Source organism: Vombatus ursinus, unplaced genomic scaffold, assembly GCF_900497805.2.
Source record: "Vombatus ursinus unplaced genomic scaffold, bare-nosed wombat genome assembly UNPS02014864.1, whole genome shotgun sequence".
In the NCBI taxonomy this organism is placed as follows: Eukaryota; Metazoa; Chordata; class Mammalia; order Diprotodontia; family Vombatidae; genus Vombatus; species Vombatus ursinus.
In genome coordinates, this window is record NW_020954642.1 from 912,707 (window position 1) to 933,723 (window position 21,017).

The window sequence follows — 21,017 nt, forward strand, 5'->3', positions numbered from 1 at the left end:
TATCTATCTATCTATCTATCTATCTATCTATCTATCTATCTATCTATCTATCTATATATACATATACACATATACATATATCCCTCCCTCCCTGAGCATCAACTACACTGTGAATTAACATAAAATTCTTTTTATTTTCTTTTGGTTTATTTATAGAGATTGTACCATTTAGTATACAATTGAATAATTCTTATGATAGTGAATGTGTGATACATCCTTGCACACACACCCACACACACCTTAGCAATAGAAACCCTACTCCAGTGATTCCTGAACAGAACACTGGTCATAAAACCATTGCCCTCAGAAACCAAAATAACTTTCTACCACTAAATTTGGGCACATCCACTGGGGATTCAGGGACTGTCTTCATCTTTATGTTGACATGTTTTTGGAAGAGTTACAATGTGTCCTCCCTGGAAATTCAACTCTTAACGCATTTAAACAGACAGAGTCACAGGCAGAGGGTACCATAGAGACCATCTTTTCCAAACCTAATTTGAACAAGAATCTCCCCTAATGCTTTCCCAACAAGTGACTCTGATTGAAGACCTCAGGTGATAGATAACTCTCAACCGACAGTGCATTTGATTTATGGGATAGCCCTAATTATTAAGAAATCTTTCCTACTTTTGGAATAAATCCAATTTCCCTATAACCTTCACTTACTCATCTCATTTTTGACCTATGAGTCCAAGCAGAACAAGTCTACATGCCAGTCCTTTCCAGTAAAAAATACACTGTTGGAAAGAAACTCAGGATTCTTCTGGTCAACTTCAAGTATCTTTAAAAAAAAAAAAAAGGATACTTGTTATAACATACCTAACCTGTGATTATCCAGTCTTTGGCTTCAATTATATGATGACCATGATTATATCTTCTCTCTCTTTTCTTCTTCAGACTAAAAAATCTATTTTCTTCAATGAATCCTTATATTTTGTGAATTGTTACTTTATTCTTCAATAGATTCATGATTTCAGCAACTTGGGCCACCTTGTGAATGAAGGCCACAGCCCTACTCTGCTGTTTACTAAACAATGAACTATTTTTTTTTTAAATTTTTATTGATATAATTTGATGTTACATTGACTAATTTCTTCTAGTACCCCTCTCCTTTCACCAGGAGTCACTCCATATAACAAAGACTATTTTTTAAAGAAAAAAAAAAGAATGAAGAGGGAGAAAAAACTCTTAACAAAACTGATAAGAGATTTTGGAGTTTTGTTTTCTTATCCTATTTGTATCTCTTTTGTTTTATTGGATTATTTAATCAATTCATATATAAAGTTATGAGTTAGGTTAACATTTTTATCCTTGTCTCTAATATGACTTTCTTTTTGTTTCTTAAGTTGTTTTTGCTTAAGTTATTTTTAAGAAAACCCTATCTCCATAGGTTCTCTTCACCCCTAAATTAATCCCTCCATTCCCTATGGATAAATGGTCAAAGGAAACAGACAGTTTTTAGAAGAAATCAAAGCTATCAATAGTCAGATAAAAAAAATGCTCTGAATCAGAGAAATGCAAATTAAGACAATTGTGACTTAGCACCTCACACTTATCAGATTGACTAGTGTGATAGAAAACGATAATGACAAGTGCTAGGGTGGGGAATGTGGAAATATAGGGGCACTAATGCATTGATGATGGAGTTTTGAACTGGTCCAACCATTCTGGAGAACAATTTAGAACTATGCCCAAAGGGCATACTCTTTGACCCAGCAATATCACTAACTAGGTCTGTATCCCAAAAAGATCAAAGAAAAAGGAAAAGAACCCATATGTACAAAAATATTTATAGCAGTTCTTTTTGTGGTGGAAAAGAAGTGGAAATTTAGGGGATGCTCATCAGTTGGGGAATGGCTGCACAAGTTGTGGTATATGATTGTGACGGAACACTATTGTGCTTTAAGAAATGATAAGCAAGGCAATTTCAGAAAAACCTGGGAAGACATTAGCAAACTGATAAAAAGTGAAGTGAGCAGAACTAGCAGAGCATTATACACAGAAACAGCAAATCTGTAATGATGGTCAACTATGAAAGACTTAATTACTCTGACAAATACAATCATCCAAGGTAATTCCAAAGGACTCATGATGAAAAATACTATTTACCTCCGGAGACAGAACTGATGAACTCAGTGCAGATTGATTGGAGAATACTGTTTCTCATTTTCGTTATTTTTTTGCCCTCTCCCTTCCCCCCCTTCCAACATGGCTAAATCAGAAATGTTTTGAGTAACTTCACAGGTATAATGGGCTATCATATTGCTTGCCTTCTCAATGGGTGGGGGAGGGAGAGAATCTGGAACTCAAAATATAAAAAAGGAATGCAAAAAATAAATAAATAAATAAATGTTCTGCCATTTTGCGTACCCTCTGTTTGTTATCCTTTCCCCTAGTTTTTAGAGTTTATTTATTCCTTTTTCATTCTTCCTTTTACATAATTTAATTCTCCCTCTTTTTTTCTTTCTCCGTGAGTTGATTAAAATCCTCCCTTCCTCTTCTCTCCTTTAACTTATTTTGTTAGTTTTTAAATATTTTGTGTCATTTTCTAAAAAGAATTTCTTTACTTTGTTATCTTCATTAATTCTCTTTTCTGTCTATTCTAAAATTTTATTCTTTCATTCATGGTCTTTATACATCTTTATTTCTTCTTTAGTCTGTGTTCCTCAAGATTAAAGTTTTTTCTCTTTTGCTTCTTTGGAGAGATTTACTAAGGCAGATTCAAGTTTTTCAATTCTGTCAATTATTTCTCCTGTATAGGCCATGCATTCTGCTTTGAAGATTCTTATTTCTCTCTTGTACCATTTGGGAACATCCTGCTGTGATTCCATACACTCCTGGGAATCCAAAGTTTTTGCTCTCTCATCACATGTTGCTTCATTTTTCTTTATCTTGTTATATCTACTCAGAGATTTCTGGGTTTGTTTAGATGCCATCTTCCTTTCTGTTATTAAACTAAACTAAAATGTTAAACTCCTAAACTGTTGATATGTCTGTGCACACTCAACTTTTTAAACAGAATTTTCTTCTGGGATCTCTGGCAACTTCAGTCTTTTTTCTTTTGTTCCCCTATCATTCAATTTCTGATTCCTTTTCTTCTGATGGCAGATCTCCTGAAGGTTGGAATTCTAAGGTGTGTCTGCCTCTTTCCACAGCACACTGGGGAATTCACTTTTCACTAGTCTCAGTTCCTACACCAAGTGACTTCAGTGAGTACAGAACTGGCTCCAGCTAGATTCTAGCCTCCGTTCCTTCCTGCCTGGTGTAGCACTCACTCAGCACTGGCACTCTGCTCTAGTTTTCTCTGTTCTTTAGTTCAATGGTCGAGATGTCCCAGGCTGACCAAATTTCTGATTTCCTATATCTCCACCTCCTTTGTGGCCATTAAACACCAGTCTCCCATAATGCTATATTGACACAGGATTGTCTAATTTGGAAGGGGATCTCAGTGCCACTTGGGAAAAGCCAATTTCATCCCTCAGGAGGGCAGCAGCAATCGCAATCGGGCCTGGCACTCCTCTGGGGGTGGATGAGACCTCGGTAAATTACCCAGGGGCTCAGAGTTCTGAAAGAAGCTCTCACCTCTGGCCACCAAGATGTTTAACAATGAACTATTTTGTAGAGAGTGATAATCTTAGATTCAAGGGAGCTGAATTTAAATCCTACAAACAGCTAGGTGATTTAGTAGCTAGAGAGCTGGTCAAGAAGATCTGATTTTGAATCCTCCCTCAGCCGTGTACTGGTTATATGGCTACTAGCAAGATATAGAAGCACACAGTTTCAGTCTAATCATCTATAAATTGAGGAAAATAAGAGCTCTTATATCAGGATTGTTGTGAAGGTGAAAAATGAGATGATGTATTTAGTGATCTCTACAAATGGTAAATATTTCATAAGTTCATATTGTTATTATTGTTATTGTTATCATCTTAAATTCAACATTTAATAACTGTATGAACATTGACAAATCACATAAAATTTCTGAGTCTCAGTTCCCTCATCCATAAAATGGAGATCCTAAGACTTATTATTCAAACTTCAGAGCTATCATGAGGGTCAAATGGAATAACACATGCAAAGCATTTTATAAATCTAAGAATATTATCTAAATCACAGCTATTTTTAATTTTTTTGTCTGCACCTAAAAACAGAAGAAAAATAATTTTCATTAGCCAACACTGACAGACTCCATGTTTGGTCTCTGAGAAATAGGGGACAGGCACATAGTCTTTCATGACCTCTATACTCAAAGATTCTTATGGTTTGTTGGAATATGGACTATTGGGCAAAAGTCTGAGATCCTAATGTCATATCTATTTCATGAAGATGCATTGCAGAAGTCTGGAAGGCTTGTATTATAGTTCATTTCATATTACTTTTGATAGATTATAAACTCCACGAAGAAAGTTATTATACTATTTTTGGCTTTTCATCCAAGAATCTGAACATAAATCCCTGCAGGTGCTTAAAAATATTAAACTAAATGGAATGAATTGAATAACAATATTTTTTATTATATAGATTGTACATTAGATGAGTAGAATCTGTCTTGGAAAAACAATCATGTATCTATAAAGCTGGCCCCAGAGTCCTTTACACTCATATTTAAAAAACATGCTTCAAGAAAAACGTATCAGTGAAGAAAATAACAACCTGTTTTCTTGACCCTGGTGAGAAATGCAATGTCACATGAAGTTCAGCATTTCTGATATGAATAAAATAACCTGATATCCTACAGAACTTCATCTCTAGACAGTGGGGGTGATGATGATCTGTGAGGGGCTTTGAAATGTGAAACTGTGAGAAGACCCAGCATGTGATATTTTTATAAATCATCTCCATCCTTCAAAGCTGACGTTAGGGCTACCCAGAAAAACACCACCACTTGGCCCTACACAAAAGGGAAAAAAAAAAAAGCTACCAGATTTTAATTTTCTTTAGTTCCAATCACCTAATCAGCAAGTGTGCTATTAGAAAAGATAGAGTTAGATAGATAGATAGACAGACAGACAGACAGACAGATAGATAGGTAGATAGATAGATAGATAGATACATCCATACACACATCCATACATACATACATCATTAACATAGACATTTGAAGGCAGTATGAAATAATGGATTAAGCACTGGACTTGGATTAGGGAGGTCTGGGTAAAACTCCTGCCTCAGACACGAGGTGTTTGATCTTAAGCAAGTCATTCATTTACTTCTAGCCTATTATGTCATCTACAAATGAGGGAGTTGATATTCCTGACCTCTAAATCTTCTTCCAAGTTGAAATCTCTGACCCCATCTTGCATTAGAATTTGTGGGCAAGGTGGCAGAGTGAAGTCAGAATTTTTTTTTCCTGAGCTCTCCCAGCCCACTTCTCTAAATAACATACAAAAATAAGTTGAGTCAAAATCTGAGTGTAATAATCAACAGAAAGTGACAATGTGTCATTTTTCCAGGTCAGGATAGCTGAGGAGAGCAGAAGGAGAAGTCAATGGATGCTACAGTGGCAGCTGGTCCACAGCACAATGGCTGTGATCCCTGGAGGAGGTGGAAGCAACATAACAATACTGGGAGCACCCCATGCCCAGATGTGGTAAGGAGACTAAACACTTGGCCAGAAGGAGATTTCAGGGTGTGCTACCATAGGAATAGGATGGAATACCATGGCAGCTCTATCACTAGTACTCAGTTCTGGGTTGCATTCAGTTCCAGGGTACAGAAGAGCATTGTGATTGTGAAGGAACAGGAAGCCTACCTACATAAGGACCAGAGTGCAACCAGGAGGGTAGTAGTCAGAGCAAACCCTGGGTCATACCACTTTGGAAACATCAAAAACTCAGACCTAATGGTGAAAATAACTGAAACAAAATAATTATTGCACTACCTGAAAGCCATGATCAAAAGAATGTCCTAGACACTGCATTTCAAGATACAGTAAAAGAAAGCTTCTCAGATATCTTAGAACCAGAGGAAAAAGTAGAATCCACCACTCATCTCTTGAAAGAGATGCCCAAATAAAAATTCCTAGAAATATTATAGGCAAATTCCAGAGCTTCCAGGTCAAGGAGAAAATACAGCAAGCAGACAGAAAGAAACAACTAAAATACAATGGATCCATCATCATGCTCACAAAAGATTTAGCAGCTACCAATGTAAAGGAGTGGAAGATTTGGAATATAACATTCCATAAGACAAAAGAACCAGAATTATTACCAAGAATAATCTACCTAGAAAAATTAAAAGACTTTCCAGCACTCCATATTGGGAATGAGGGGTACGGATCTGAATAGAAAACTTGACATCCAATCACAAGATTCAAGAAAAGTATAAAACAGTAAACATGAAAGAGAATTTATAAGAACTTAAAGAGGTTAAACTTTTGATACAGCTTTATAAAAAAGATGATATATGCAACCCCTTATGATTTCATGATCATTAGCTCAGTTAGAAGAATTCTACTTAGACAAAGGACATGGATGGGATTATATTATGTTGGGAAGAATTTGGATGGAAGGGAAAAAAGTGGGAAATACTGAAAGAAGGGGAAGGGAGAGGAAGATTAGGGAAAATCGTCTCACATAAAAGAAGTATGCAAGGAAAAGCTTTTATAATGGAAGAGAAAAGGGAATACTTGAACCTCAGTCTCATCTGAACTGTTTCAGAGAGGGAAGAATAAATATATGCACACAGAGTAGGATAGATAAATTCATCTTGTCCATCAGGGATGTAGGAGGGGAAGGCACTAAGAGAAAGTGGAAAGGCTAATATGAGGTATGATAGATTAAGGGAGACAGTGGTCAGAAGCAAAACAAATATTTAAGGAGGGGACAGGATTAAACAAAGAGAGAAGGATGAATAGAAAAGTCAGATAGAGAGAAATACATAATTAGAAATCATGACTCTGAATGTGAATGAGTTAAATTCACCCATAATTTAGAAAAGAGTATCAGAATGGATTAGAAAACAGAATCCAAAAAGATGTTGCTTATAAGAGACATATTTGGAACAAAAAGACTCAGTTAAAATAAGAAGCAAGCATTATCTCTAATGGGGATAAATTAGAAGCTTTTCCAGTAAGACCAGGGATAAAGTAAGGATGTCCATTATCATCATTATTATTCAATATCATACTAGAAATACTAGCTGAAGCAATTAGATAAGAAAAAAAAGAAATTGAAGGAATAAGCATAGGAAAGGAGGAAAGAAAAATATCACTCTTTGCAGATAATATGATGGTATATATAGATCACCCCCTAGAAAGTCAACAACAAGGAAAAAATATATTGAAATAATTGACAATTTTATCAAAGTTGCAGGATATATAATAAAAGAAAACCTGCATGAATCATCAAAGTTTCTACATATTACCAATAAAATCCATCAGGAAAAGATAGAGAAAATCAACTGGAAATAGCTGCAGACAGTATGAAATATTTGGGAGTTTAATTGCTAAGACACACACAGGGAAGTATATGAATCCAACTGCAAAACATTCTTTATACAAATAAAGACGTCTAACTAATTGGAGAAAGAATAATTACTCATGCCTAGGCTAAGGTAATATAACAAAAAAAAAATACTACCTAATATAATTGACTTATTTAGTGCCATACCAATTAAATTGCCAAAGAATCACTTTGCAAAATTCATCTGGAGAAAAAAAAGTCAAAATTATCAAGAAAAACAATGAAAAAAATTGAAGGAAGCAGCCTAATAGTACCATATCTCAAACTATATTACAAAGAGATATTAACTAAAATAATCTGTTCCTGGGTAAGAAATAAAGTGGTTAATCAATGTAGTAGATTAAGCACACAATATACAGAAACAAATTAGCACATTAGGCTTATGTTTGATAAACCAAAGATTCCAGTAATTAGGACAAGAATTTACTACTTAACAAAATCTTCTAGGAAAACTGGAAAGTAGTTTGACAAAATGAGGCATAGACCAACATATCACACTATATACCTAGATAAGTTCAATGTTGGTACATGATTTTAAAGTCTATGACCCTACCCTTTACACATATGTAGTTAAGCACCCAGTGTAATCTATCACTTACCTGACAAACCTTTAAATTTTTGTATATAGTAATCATGTCTCTCTCAAATTTTCTTTTCTCTTAGTTAAACATCTCTCATGGCTCCATCCAGCTTTATGTGAAATGGTTTTCTATACTGTTAACTCACATTGTCACTTTCCTCTAGACTTGTTCCAATTCATTTATATCCATTCTTTTCCATGCTACTCAGAATTGAGCAGAATAGCACTTCTTAGGTATATTTTATAAAGGATTTTCAATCAGGTACAGATTAAATTTCTTGTCTTTTGAAGGTTCCTTTCAACTCTGAGACTCTCTTATTCTATATGAAGTCTGAAGTAGAAGAAAATGTTACTCTCCCTTTGTTTCTGGTCACACAACTCCTGCCCTGTTTTAGACACTGAAAGCATCCTATTTCTTTCCCTGCTTCCAGGATCTTCCTTCTATAATAGCTTTCAAATTATAGTTGTTGAAACACAGATCTCATTTAGTGAAACAGACCATCCTCTTTACTGATTACTCAAAAATCTTTAAAGGCTTCCTATTACCTCTAGGGTAAAATACAAAATTTTCAACCATTTGCAATATGGCTATCACTTGTCTTTCTAGTCATTTCATATTTCTCTATATACGCTGTCATAGCAAAATTAACCATCAATCCCTTTCCTATACAAAATATTACACCTTTGTTTTGTGATATGTTTTACAAGTAGTGCCACATTTCTGAAATATAATTCTTTTTCTTCTTCACCTTATAAAGTCCCTAGCTTCATTGAGATTACAGCAGGCACCTTCTGCATGATGCTTTTCCTCTGATTTGCTCATTGAACCATCCTCCTCAATCTCCCCATCTTACAGATCTCTCCTAACTTTTAAAATTATTCAGAACAGACATTTATTTGCATATGTGTGTATTATAATATATTCCAGGTAGAAGTCAACTCTGTCATCAGAAATTTCTTTTTTCCTTCACAGCCTCATTGTCTATCATAACACTGGATAATACATGTTTCATACTCTTTTTATTAAAATTAAATTGAAATAGAAATTCCTGTCACTCTGGACATTGTCTCAATGAATATGTCTTCATAACACTAATAAGAGTTTAAAAGAGGTTTCAGAGGGTCATATTTTATCTTCCTTATAGAAAACAAAGGTAGCCTTTTAGACTGATCTGTGCGTGTGAGTGTGTGTGTGTGTGTGTGTGTGTGTGCGTGCATGCCTGTGTGTGTGTAAGAAGAGTGCCAAATGAGAAGGAATTCAAAGATAAGGTCTATTTCCAAACCTATAGTTCCTAAAGACTACCCCCTCATGTAAATCCAAGGTTTTGGCAAGGTGGTTTTCATTAGGTCTACATGATTATGATTTAAAAAAAAAATAGTAGTAAGTAACAAACTATGTGAATATTCTAAAAGAACATGAGTAACAAAAAAAAAATTACTAATCCACATTTGGAATTACTATTTTTTTTAAATTTATATTTAAAGATGCAAATGCATGACAATATTGGATGCATTCTTTATCTCATGTTATCATATTGAAAAAAATGGCAGTTGATTGTGTCATTTTAAGGGTAAAGTAAAATGGATGAATTCCTGGAAGAACAACATGGGGGTTTCAGCAGACTTCAAAATCAATATGAGACAATAATTTGAAATCAACTCAAAATTAAAGCAAACAAACAAACAAATAATAGATTTCATTGAGATATTGAGAGTCATAAGGTCTAGAACAAAGGAGGTGACAGTACTACTGTTCTTTGCCCTAGTCAGACTACATTTAGATTACAGTGTTTAGTTTTGAGTACCAAATTTGAGTTAAAACATTGATAAATTGGAAAATATTCAGAGAAGAGAGCACGAGATACATGACATCTTCGAGTTCTTTCCATCCAAGAATAGGTTTTATGAACTGAAAATGTTTGATGGGGAAAGACAACAACTTACCAGAGGAATGACACTGTCTTCCAGTACTTGAATTGCTCTCATGGGGAAGATGGGCTAAATTATATGTTCTTGTGGGACTCAGAGGGCAAAGCTAGGATTAATAGATGGACATTAAAGAAAGATAGATTTATACTTACAGTTAAGGGAAAAATCACAATAGTTAGAGCTGTCCCAAAGTGAAGCAGGCTGCATCAGAAGAGCATGTATTCTTCTCCATTAAAGATCTTCCAAAAGTCAGTTGCCAGACATTGGGGTGTCACAGATCATATTCCTAGTTAGAGGTCAACTGGACTAAAAAGGTTCTTTCCATGTTTGAGATGTTATTAATCTGTGATTTCTAGTGCTCTGTTTTTTTAATAAATCTTAAAGAATTATATAAATGTCACGTTTTTTCTTATATTAACTTATTATTATCAAGTTGCTATGACTAATAAAAAAGTTGTAAACTATTTTGTTAATCTTGAGTTCTTATTCTTCTCAGTTATTATGACAAGTCATTACGTATGTGACTTTGGGCAAGTCACCAAATCCCTTTCATTTTTACATCTGTAAAATGAGGGAAATTATACTTCCTCCACCCTCCAAATGGGACTCTTCTTAGGAAAGCACTATAGACTATAAAACATCATAGAAATGTGAGTTATTGATGATGATGATGATGATGATGATGATGATGATGATGATACTTTCCTAAGCAAACCATTTTGAATTATTCAATCTGCACTAAGAAAGAACTCTATAGAAAACTGTTTACATTGTTTACATACAGTTAGAATGTATATACATCTGCCTTGGTCAGAGGCAACGCCACCACTCCCTCTCCCATTAGAATAAAAGCTCCTTGAAGTCAAGTTGGTCTGAGTTTTACAACATAATACTTGACACATAGTAGGCATTTAATAAATGGCTAATTGATTGAGGCAATATGATATAATAGAAAGAATTCTAGATTTGGAGTTAGGAAGACCTGGCTTTGCTTTCTTGCTATGAGACTTAGTAATTTATAAGCTGAGACCCTTAACCTTAGCTCTATGAACATCACTTTTGACCTTTAAAAAATGATGTAATAATTGTAGTCACCAAATTACAGGTTGCAGTGAGAAACATCTTTTCCAATCCTTAAGGTGTTATGAAAATGTGAGTTATAATGGTTATTATATTGCAATTAAAAAAAGTATTGTGGCATATCCATACTAGCTGATTTCATTTCAAAAATAAAATTAATTGTCTTCTACTTTTCTTGCCATGTGAGCTCAGTCAGTTTGTTTTGATTGCTACTTAGAAGGTAATTAAAAGAAGATAATCATTTTGTCACAAATACAAATACACAAACACAATTGAATAAGCCTTGTAGTTGTGGATGTGAGCTCCATGCTGATTGGGAGTCTCTAGTATGAAATCTGTTAGAGCCGCCACTTTTGTTTTAACAGCTGTTGATCTGCAAAAATATTCAGTGTCAATGTTTATATTAAACATTTAGACACAGTGAGCAGTTCTCATTGTTTTAGTGAAATAAAGAGTTTCAGCAGTTACCAGCTTCAGCAGCTGTTTACATTAGAACTCTTCCCAAAACTTTACTTACTATGCAACTAATCCAGATTCAAAATACATTGTTTCTAGTCCTGGACCTGACACTGTCTTACTGTGGGACCATAAACATGTAACTTAGAATCATTGATGTCAGACCTAAAAAGCATGCCTCCCTCTCACTGAACCTCAATTTCTTTTTTAAACAAAAGGAAAATGTTGAACTAGATATGCTCTAAAGTTCCTTCAAGCACTACCATTCTGTGATTATTCATCTCGTCAATAGATAATCTTCATTAGGCACAGCTCTTATCATTCATTTCCCTTTCAAAGTTTTACAATGACCCTATAACACATATCAACCTTTTCTTTTTAAGCATACACACATATACACATATAGGCACATATACATATGTCATATAGTTACATGGTCATATTATACATGGTTGCTGAAGGGCTTGCCAGGCTGTAGTTCTTGAAACTAGGTCTGAGGCTAGTCTTTCATTCAAGGTTCTCTAGTATCTGGCAAAACCAGTTTATTCCTGGTGTATTGGACCACTGCATATTCTTAACTCCAGCCAAATTAGAATAATCTAATACAGGGTTCATGCTCTTTTTCCTTTGTGCCTTTGCCTTTGGATCCATGGCATAACTTTCAAAGGGTCAAATTTGGATTTAAATCAGGAAAAAATCTCTCTAAGATTAAATCTATCTGTTGAATGGGTTCCCTTGGTATATCTATTTGGTCTCCCTTTATTAGAAGGCTTTAAGCAAAAACTGGTTTCCATTGACCAAGTCTCTTACTTTAAGGACTGCAATTCATTAATTAGAATCTTATTGATGTGGCAAATCTCAGTAAATACAAAACTAAACCTATCCATGGCTGCCTCTTTCTTCCTCATTCATATCATTTCTGTCCATACATTACATAAGTGTACCACAAGGGCTCCACTCAATAAGCTGGTGGCTTTCCTTCATTTTCTTAGCATCAGGAATGTAAGTAGAACATAAAACATGTCTATTACTTATCCTTCTCTATCAGTCACTGACCAGCCTATCTTCTTCTTCTATTTTTTTTTGTTTTTTGCTCATATCATCCTTTGATGACATCTTTTACTTCAGATCTACTTTATAACTCCCTATTTGTAATGTAATGCAGCCTTCTTACAATCACCATGCATTTATCTCCATTACCTTCTTAGTGGCATTCATTTTTAATTCCTTGGAGCCTATTGTGTTCCATATTCCATTTGCATCTGACAACATTTAGACAATAGTGGTGTTACAAAGACAGAATTTTGTTTCAGGGAGAAATTTAAGGTCATAAAGAAAAAAAAAACTTCACAAGTTTTCAAAGGTAACTTAATATGCTCTTCTCCTCCTGTTTTGTCTGAACCCTATAAATTATCTAGCTGTCTATGTATCTATGGATATGCATATACACACATACACATATACATGTGTATACATATTAGCAGGTATATGTATACACATATCCTTATATACATGTATTTGTGTGTGTCTATGGTTATATATGGGAATACATGTATATGTACATTTGTGTATATGTATATATACACATGCATATATATGTGTATGTATATTTGTGCATATGTGCAAAGGAAGACCTATGATTTCATTCACATAGGGAAGTTGAGTGAGCAAAGTGAGCAAACTCTCTCTACCAATGTCGGCCCAAACCTTTTCTGCAACATATTGCCTTAGAAAATTTCTTGAGGCCCTGAGAAGTGAAATGGCTTACCTAGATTCATGTATGCAGAATGTGTCAGAAGTGGGATTTGAACTCAGATTACCCTGCCTTTGAGGTCAGTTCTCTATCCACTAGGCAAATTTCCTATATATTTATTTCAGTGCCTAGGTATGCACAGCTTGGCTGATATCCTCTGACCTCTATGACATATGCATGGCTGTGTACATGTGTATTTATATGCACATGTGTATTTGTAGTACAGAGTCATGCATATATTTATTTAGATATGTATGCATATATACAAATACACACAGATACATTTTGAAGGGGGGAAGAGGGAGGACAAGAAACTGTATCTGTGATTTAGTTGTTATGGAAAATTATTGATAAAGAAATTATCTTCCAATTAATATCTGCATCTGCACACTGCAGGGGTAGGGAACCTGTGGCCTCCCTGGAGTCCATATGTGGCTTTCTAGGTCCTTGGGTGTGTCCTTTTGACTTAGTCCAATTTTACAAAACAAATCCTTTTATTAAGGGGATTTGTTCTGTGAATTTTGGATTGGTCAAAGGGCTGTAGTTGAGGACCTAAAGGGCCACATGTGGCCTCATGCCTGCAGGTTCCCCACCCCTGACTCAGTCAATTATAATCTTAGTAAGTTGTCCCAGGCACTGAGATGGTAATGATTTGCCCAGGGTCACACAACCAGAATATGTCAGAGGCTGGAATTGACTCTTAGGCTCAATTTCTCTGTAGTGATTTATACATGTGTGTATATCTATCTATATCTACATATCTATTATATTGACTATGTTTACATCGAAACACATGTACAGACTGATGAATTACTTCTAAATATTGTTCATCTATGTATATTTGTTTCCACAATAGGTAATAATTTTTTTTTGTCTTTGTATCTTCTGTGCCAAAAGAGGTTCTGGGAGAAAATAGTTACTTAATACTTGTTTACTGATTTAGGTGGAAATGAAATAAACATTTATAAAATGCCTGCTATTCATTAGGCATTATGTTAAGCACATTTTTACAAGTGTTATCTCCTTTCATCCTCACAATAACCCTGAGAGAGAGGTGATATCATCCTCATAATAAGTTGAGGAAACTGAGGCAAACAGAGCTTAAATGAATTTACCATTGTCACTCAGCTAGTAAGTTTTTGAGGCCAGATCTGAACTCTAGTCTTTCTAACTCTGGGGCCAACATTCTATCCACTATGGCACCAACGGACTCTAAGAGAAGCAGCATCATTATTTCAATAACTAATTAGCAAACCAATCAACAGGTATTTATTAAACATCTACTATGTGCCATCTATATGGAATTTAAAACAACAACAATAATAACAATAAAAAAAAATTTTTCCAGTCTTCAGTGAACTTATATCCTATGAAGAGGCATGTGCCATGTTCCTCTATGGTTGGTTTGGCATAAATCTTTGGAGTAAGTATGAACCCATTTCCCACAGACTTATTATTTGATAATGGATCTTTGGTATGGATAATGGGAAACCATGAAAAAAAGAAAAATAATCAATGGACTTCAGTCTTGTCATCTTAAGGCATCTCCAAAGAGGTTCAGTGATTACTGATTTCAAAAGAAAGTTTTTAAGACAAGTGGATAGCTCTTCAGGGAATACATAATCTACATTTTTCTGAACAATCAGTCAGTCAGTCAAAAAGCATTTACTACAAGCTTACTAGATTATAAGTTCCTTGAGGGCAGGGACTGCTTTTTATCTCTTTCTGTATTAATAGGGTTTAACACAGTGTCTGTCTTATAGTAGGTACTAAATGCAACTATTTATTTACTCAGCTATTTATTGATTATTGAATGATTGACAAGAACTTTGCTAAATACTAAGGATACACAGAAACATAAAAAAAATGCGTTGCCCTTAAGAAATTTACATGGAAATGAAGGGGGCAACATGAATATAATAAGTGTATAATGATATATTTTCCAACAAGGCTTAAAGCTGCTAGAAGCAATTAGATATAGTCTAGTTGGTAAGAGACCACTTATTGCTCAAGGATATGTGAGTTTTCCACTACACTGTGTCGATAGTTTACTTACTAATGATGTACTATTAAAGAGTCTACTTGCATGTGGTTTTTAACCAATCTAAATGAAATGTAGCCTTAGAGGTGAAAAAAATTTACAATTAGGGGGACCAGGAAACACTTCCTTCAGAATGTGAAGTTTAAGCTGAGTCTTGAAGGAAAGAAAGGATTGTTGGCAGTGAAAATGAAGAAAGAAATCTTCCCACGAACTGGTGACAACAAATGGAAAGGCACTGAGAGTATGGTGTTCAAAGAGCAGAAAATGTGTTGATGATATAGAGAACTGATAGGAGCAATGTGTGTAAGAAAACCAGAAGGTTTGGATGGAGCTAAGGTGAAGAGCTTTAAATAAGCAACAGGAGTTTATATTTGATCATAGACATCATAGAGAATTACTGAAGTTTATTGAATAGAGGGCAACACAGACTTGGACTTTAGGAAAATCACTGCTGGTTGGTGGATAAATTAGGTTGGAGAGAGACTTGAGGCAGGGAGACCAATTAGGAAGCTATTACAGTACTAGAGATGATGAGGGCCTATTATGACCTATGACGGTGTCTCTGTAAGTGGAGAGGATATATTTAGAAGAGACATTGTGAAGAAAGATAAAACAACATATATTAACTCATTTGGATATAAAGTAGAACTGGTAGTGACAATTCAAGGATTACACTATGGTTCAAACATAGTTGATTAGAAGGATAGTGGTATCCCTGACAATTAAAAGGAAAGTTAAGAAGAAAAGTAGGTTTGAGGGTAAGTTGATGATTTCTATTTTGAACATGTTGAGTTTGAGATGTTTATGGGATATCCAGTTTGATATGTTTAATATGCAATTGGCACCAGGTGACTGGAACTGAGGAAGGACACTAGTGTTAAACATTTAGATCTAGGTAGCATCTGAATAAAGATGTCAACCCACAAAAGTTTATTATATCATCAAGAGAGAGACTAGAGAGGGGAAAGAGAAAACTCAGGACTCCCACATTTAATTGGAATGATATAGGTGAAGTTGTAGCAGATGGGACCAAAAAGGAGTAATTGGAAATGTAAGAAAAAGCTGACAGCAGTATCATGAAAACTCACAAAGGAAAGAACAACCATGAGGAGAAGGTGACCACACAAGCAAATGGGTCAGAGATTTAAGAAGCATGAGGATTAAGAAAAGGTCATTAGATTTGGCAATTAAAAACTCATTGGTATCTTTGGAGAGGACAGCTTGACTTGAAGAATAAGATTATAAGCCTTATTACAGAGCTCTTAGAAGGACTTAGAAAATAAGAAGTAGAGGGAATGAGTAAAGTTTCTTCAAGGAGTCTATTTGAGCTGGAGTGGAGAGATAAAGAAGGAGAGGTAACTGGCATGGTAGAACCTAGTGAAATATTTTGTTTGTTTGTTTGTTTCATTGGTTGGTTGGTTTTGTTTTGGGGTTTTTAGAGATAGAGGAGAATTGAGCATTTTTATGGGTAATAGGGCAGGAAAAAGTACACAGGGAGGAATTGAAGTTTCATTAGGGAGAGTGATAGTGAGGACAGTCTACTAGAGAAGACAGAAGAGGATCCAGGGTACATCTAGAGAATTTAGCCTTAACAAGGAGAAAGGCCACCTCTTATTCAGACATTCCTGTGAAGAAAGGGAGAAAAATGTATGGATGATGTCAGGAGACTCAGATAATAATCGTACTTATCATGTATATTAAGAAAATTCTTTCCATATACTGGTTGCTCCGGATGGCCACTAAAGATTCATTTTCTTTCTTTCTTTTTGTGAGGCAATTGGGGTTAAGTGACTTGCCCAGAGTCACAAAGCTAATTAAGTGTTATGTGTCTGAGGCCAGATTTGAACTGAGGTCCTCCGGACTCCAGGGTCGGTGCTCTATCCACTGCGCCACCTAGCTGCCCCTAAAGATTCTTACAACTCACAAACCCTATAATGCTGTCATTCTATCTCTTTTCAAGGAGAAGCTCTTGGAAAATATCCTCAATTATTTTTTAACAGAAAAAACTGTACAACAAAATGAATAAAGAGATCAGAAAATAAACATCAATTTGACATATTTTAAAGCATAATTGAAGCATAAATTGAACCCTATCATGTAAGCTACCTCAGTGGAGGTCATAGACACCTAACTTAACTTCTATGAACATCAGTTTCTTCATCTACCAAAGGAAAATAATAATGGTACCTACTCTATAGAGATGCTTGAGGATGAAATGAGATATTATGCATTGTAAAAGGGGAGGAGAGAGGAGGTTGATTCAATCCATCATATGGGGGTTGAGGAAACAGGTTCCAGATAGTCACGATGGCATGTAATATGTGTTTCCTATTCCCATACTTGGAGCATATGTAGATGTTCTGTGACTGTTTCCAGCCTGTATGAGAAATGTTGATTGGCTTAGTAGCTTTATAGGGATGCATTCAAAAGGCACTAGTCAGACAAGGTCAGTCATTTGGCTCTGACTTTTTTTGCCCCATGTGTTCAAGTGAGGAGCAAAGACTGAGCCCACAGAGAGGAAATAGCCTTTATGCTTTTATCTCACCATGAGGACCACCCCAATGTGGCCCATAAAACAATGACTCTGTTACTTCTGTATGTGTTGTATCTACAATTATTCCCTTTAGGTGGAGAAAATATGACTATAACCTTTTGACTTTGAAAGGTAAAAATGTTAAGCTACTGGATTTCTGGGAGCTGGAGACTTGTAGTAAGACAGACAATGAAGACTGAAGTACTAAGTGACCTGCTTGACTAATCTAAGTAATAACTAAGACAATGATTCATTCAACAGCTAAGCCACATTTAGTAGTAAATTTGGTGGGAGCAATTTTATGCAAAATCTGCATTAAGTTTGAACCCACTCTCCCCAGAGAGAAAAGTGATAGAAGGAAAAGTATGATTTACCCAGGTATTGAGGGAAATACTTACATTTCTGTTCTTGTTATAACTTCTCAGTAAATATACCTTTGAATTAACTAACTGGTACTAACTAGCTAACTAGAAATGGGAGAATAATCACCAGCTGTAACTTTGGGAGGGAATCCAACTGGAATGGGGTCTTGAGCCAACATCATGGGAGAAAAATGTCTCTACCCCTCAGGGGTACCCCTAGAACCCTGAGAAGGGGATGTAACCGAAGTAGGTCTAGAAAAGCCTAGAAAGCTAAAGTAATTGCTACCTATATAAAGAACTTTCCAACTCTTAAAGTGCTATATAAATTCAATTGAATCCAACATACTGATTTACTATTTACTATGTACAAGGCAATGTTCTAGACAAGGGAAATACAAACAAAGAAGCAAAACCATCTCTTCATTCAGGCAGTTTTCATTTTATTGGTGGTATATGATATATAAAAATAAATTAAAACAAAGCATATGAAATGCAAATTAATTTCAAGAGAAAAGTGCTAACTACTGAGAAGAATAGAAAAAGCATTATGTAGGAGGGGCATCTGAGCTTTGGTTAGAAGGCAGCCAGGGATTTGACAGCATAGAGGTAACTAAGCAAGGCTCTCAAGAAATGAAGGACTATTGCATACTGATACAAAGAGGTAGAAAATAGACAGTTTTCTTTGGGGAACAGCTAGCAGTAAAATTTGAAACTATGTGAAAAGGAAAGGTAAGTGGAAGCCATATTATTGCAGAGAGGTTTTTAAATAACCTGAGAAATTACTATTTTATCTTTGAGTCAACAGGAAGCTGATGCCATATACTGCTGTTGCTGCTGCTGTTGTTACTTTTATTATTATTAGGTCACCCATTCTTCTCATCATTTTAAAAAAGTTTCAGGTAAAATGGTCTCAGAACAAGTCATTATACTGTTGTTAATTCTTTGTATTCAGTATCCTAGAGATTATTACTTAAGTTAATAAACAACTGTTGTTGTTTTTTTTTTCTTTTGTAGGCTTAAAATATAATCTCACACTGAAAATATCCTTGGTACTACTCCAGTAGCAAACATAACAGGACTGCTATGTACCTCATCTCATTTCTACATGACTTTTTACCTTTTCAAAGCTAGATCTCAATGTATCTAAAGTTTTTCTATTCAGGCACATATAGTCTGTATGAATATTTGCAATGGAGATGTCTCTAAATTTGTTGGCACAGTGAATAGAACACCAGCCCTGAAGGTAGGAGGACTTGAGTTCAAATCCAGCCTCAGATACTAGCTGTGTGACCCTGGGCAAGTCACTTAACCTCTATTGCCTCCCACCAAATAAATAAATAAAATAAATTTGTACGTATCATGTTTCTTTTGAACTACTGAAGTTCTGCTTTGCCCATAGAACACAGCACCTTCTTTGATGTGGGCATGCTATGCTGCACAGTCCTGTGCCAGTGTCCCCCAGGTCTCACAATCAATTCCAAAGTTCTTCAGAGAGACCTTGGGAGTGTCCCCTTATTGCTATTTTTTAACTCTGTGAACATTTGCCTTGTGTGAATTTTCCATATAATAATCTTTTAGGCAAACATACATTTGGCATTTGAACAATGTGGCCAGTCCATCAAAGTTGCGTTCTCTGCAGGAGAGTTTGAATGCTTGGCAGTTCAGCTTGAGAAATACCTCGATATCTGGTATTGTATTTTGCCAGGTGATCTTCAGAATCTTCCTAAGACAGTTGAAGTGTAAGTGATTCAGTTTCTTGGTATGTTATCGGTATACTGTCCAGATTTCACAGGCATATACCAATGAGGACAACACAATGACTCTGTAGACCATCAGTTTGGTATGCAGCTTAATAACTCTTTTTTCCCACACTTTTCTTCAGAACCTTCCAAACACTGAGCTACTCTGGTAATGCATGAATCTAACTCATCATCTATGAATACATCTCTTGAAAGTATACTGCCAAAGTAAGTGAACTTGTCTTAAGCATTCAGAGTTTCTCCATTTGCTGTAGCTGCTGGTTCCACATATGGATAAAGTGGTGCTGACTGGTGGACAACCTCTGTTTTCTTGGTGTTAATTGTCAAGCCAAAATTACAAGTGGCAGAAAATTGATCCTGTGGCTATTTGTTGTCTGTTAGTCCATAACAGAATTTTATTGTTAGATGTATCCCCCCCCCACACACACACACTAGACTGTAAGTTTCTTGAAGTCAAGGGTTATCTATTGTTCATCTTTTTTTTATTTTCCACAAAACTTAGTACAGATTTTGCAGATGGATGATGGGTGATAGCTTTATTTGGGTGTGAATTGAATTTAAGTGAGGCAGAGTTGCTCAAAGTAGTTAATCTCACTCTCTTCCAGAATCATTGAAGTCCAGTGGCAAGACAAAAGTCAAGATGACTGGCAATGGCTCAGGATACAATGGATGATTTTGAAATCTTCAATGTCTAACCAAGCTCTCAGCACCTGCTTCTGCCACCTTTATGGCCCATTGAAACAAATTGTTCACATCCATCTATTCTGCTTTACATATTTGGGTTTGATGCCCCCTTGCAATTCACCATCAGGTTTGAAGCCCATCAGTTACCCTCAACCTGTTTTATCATGTTTACTAAAATGTTTTTTTCTAGGGTATGGGTGTTGCAGATGCCATGTCTTGTTGAAGCCACTGGTGAGAATTGGGTGGCAGGTGGACACCAAAGATAGAAAACAACTCTGAAAAGGGCTCAGTGGTACTCACTCCAAAGGCACTAATACCTTCCCCTACACCCTACTATGCTATGTAGCTATTACCAGATTATGTCCTGATTCCA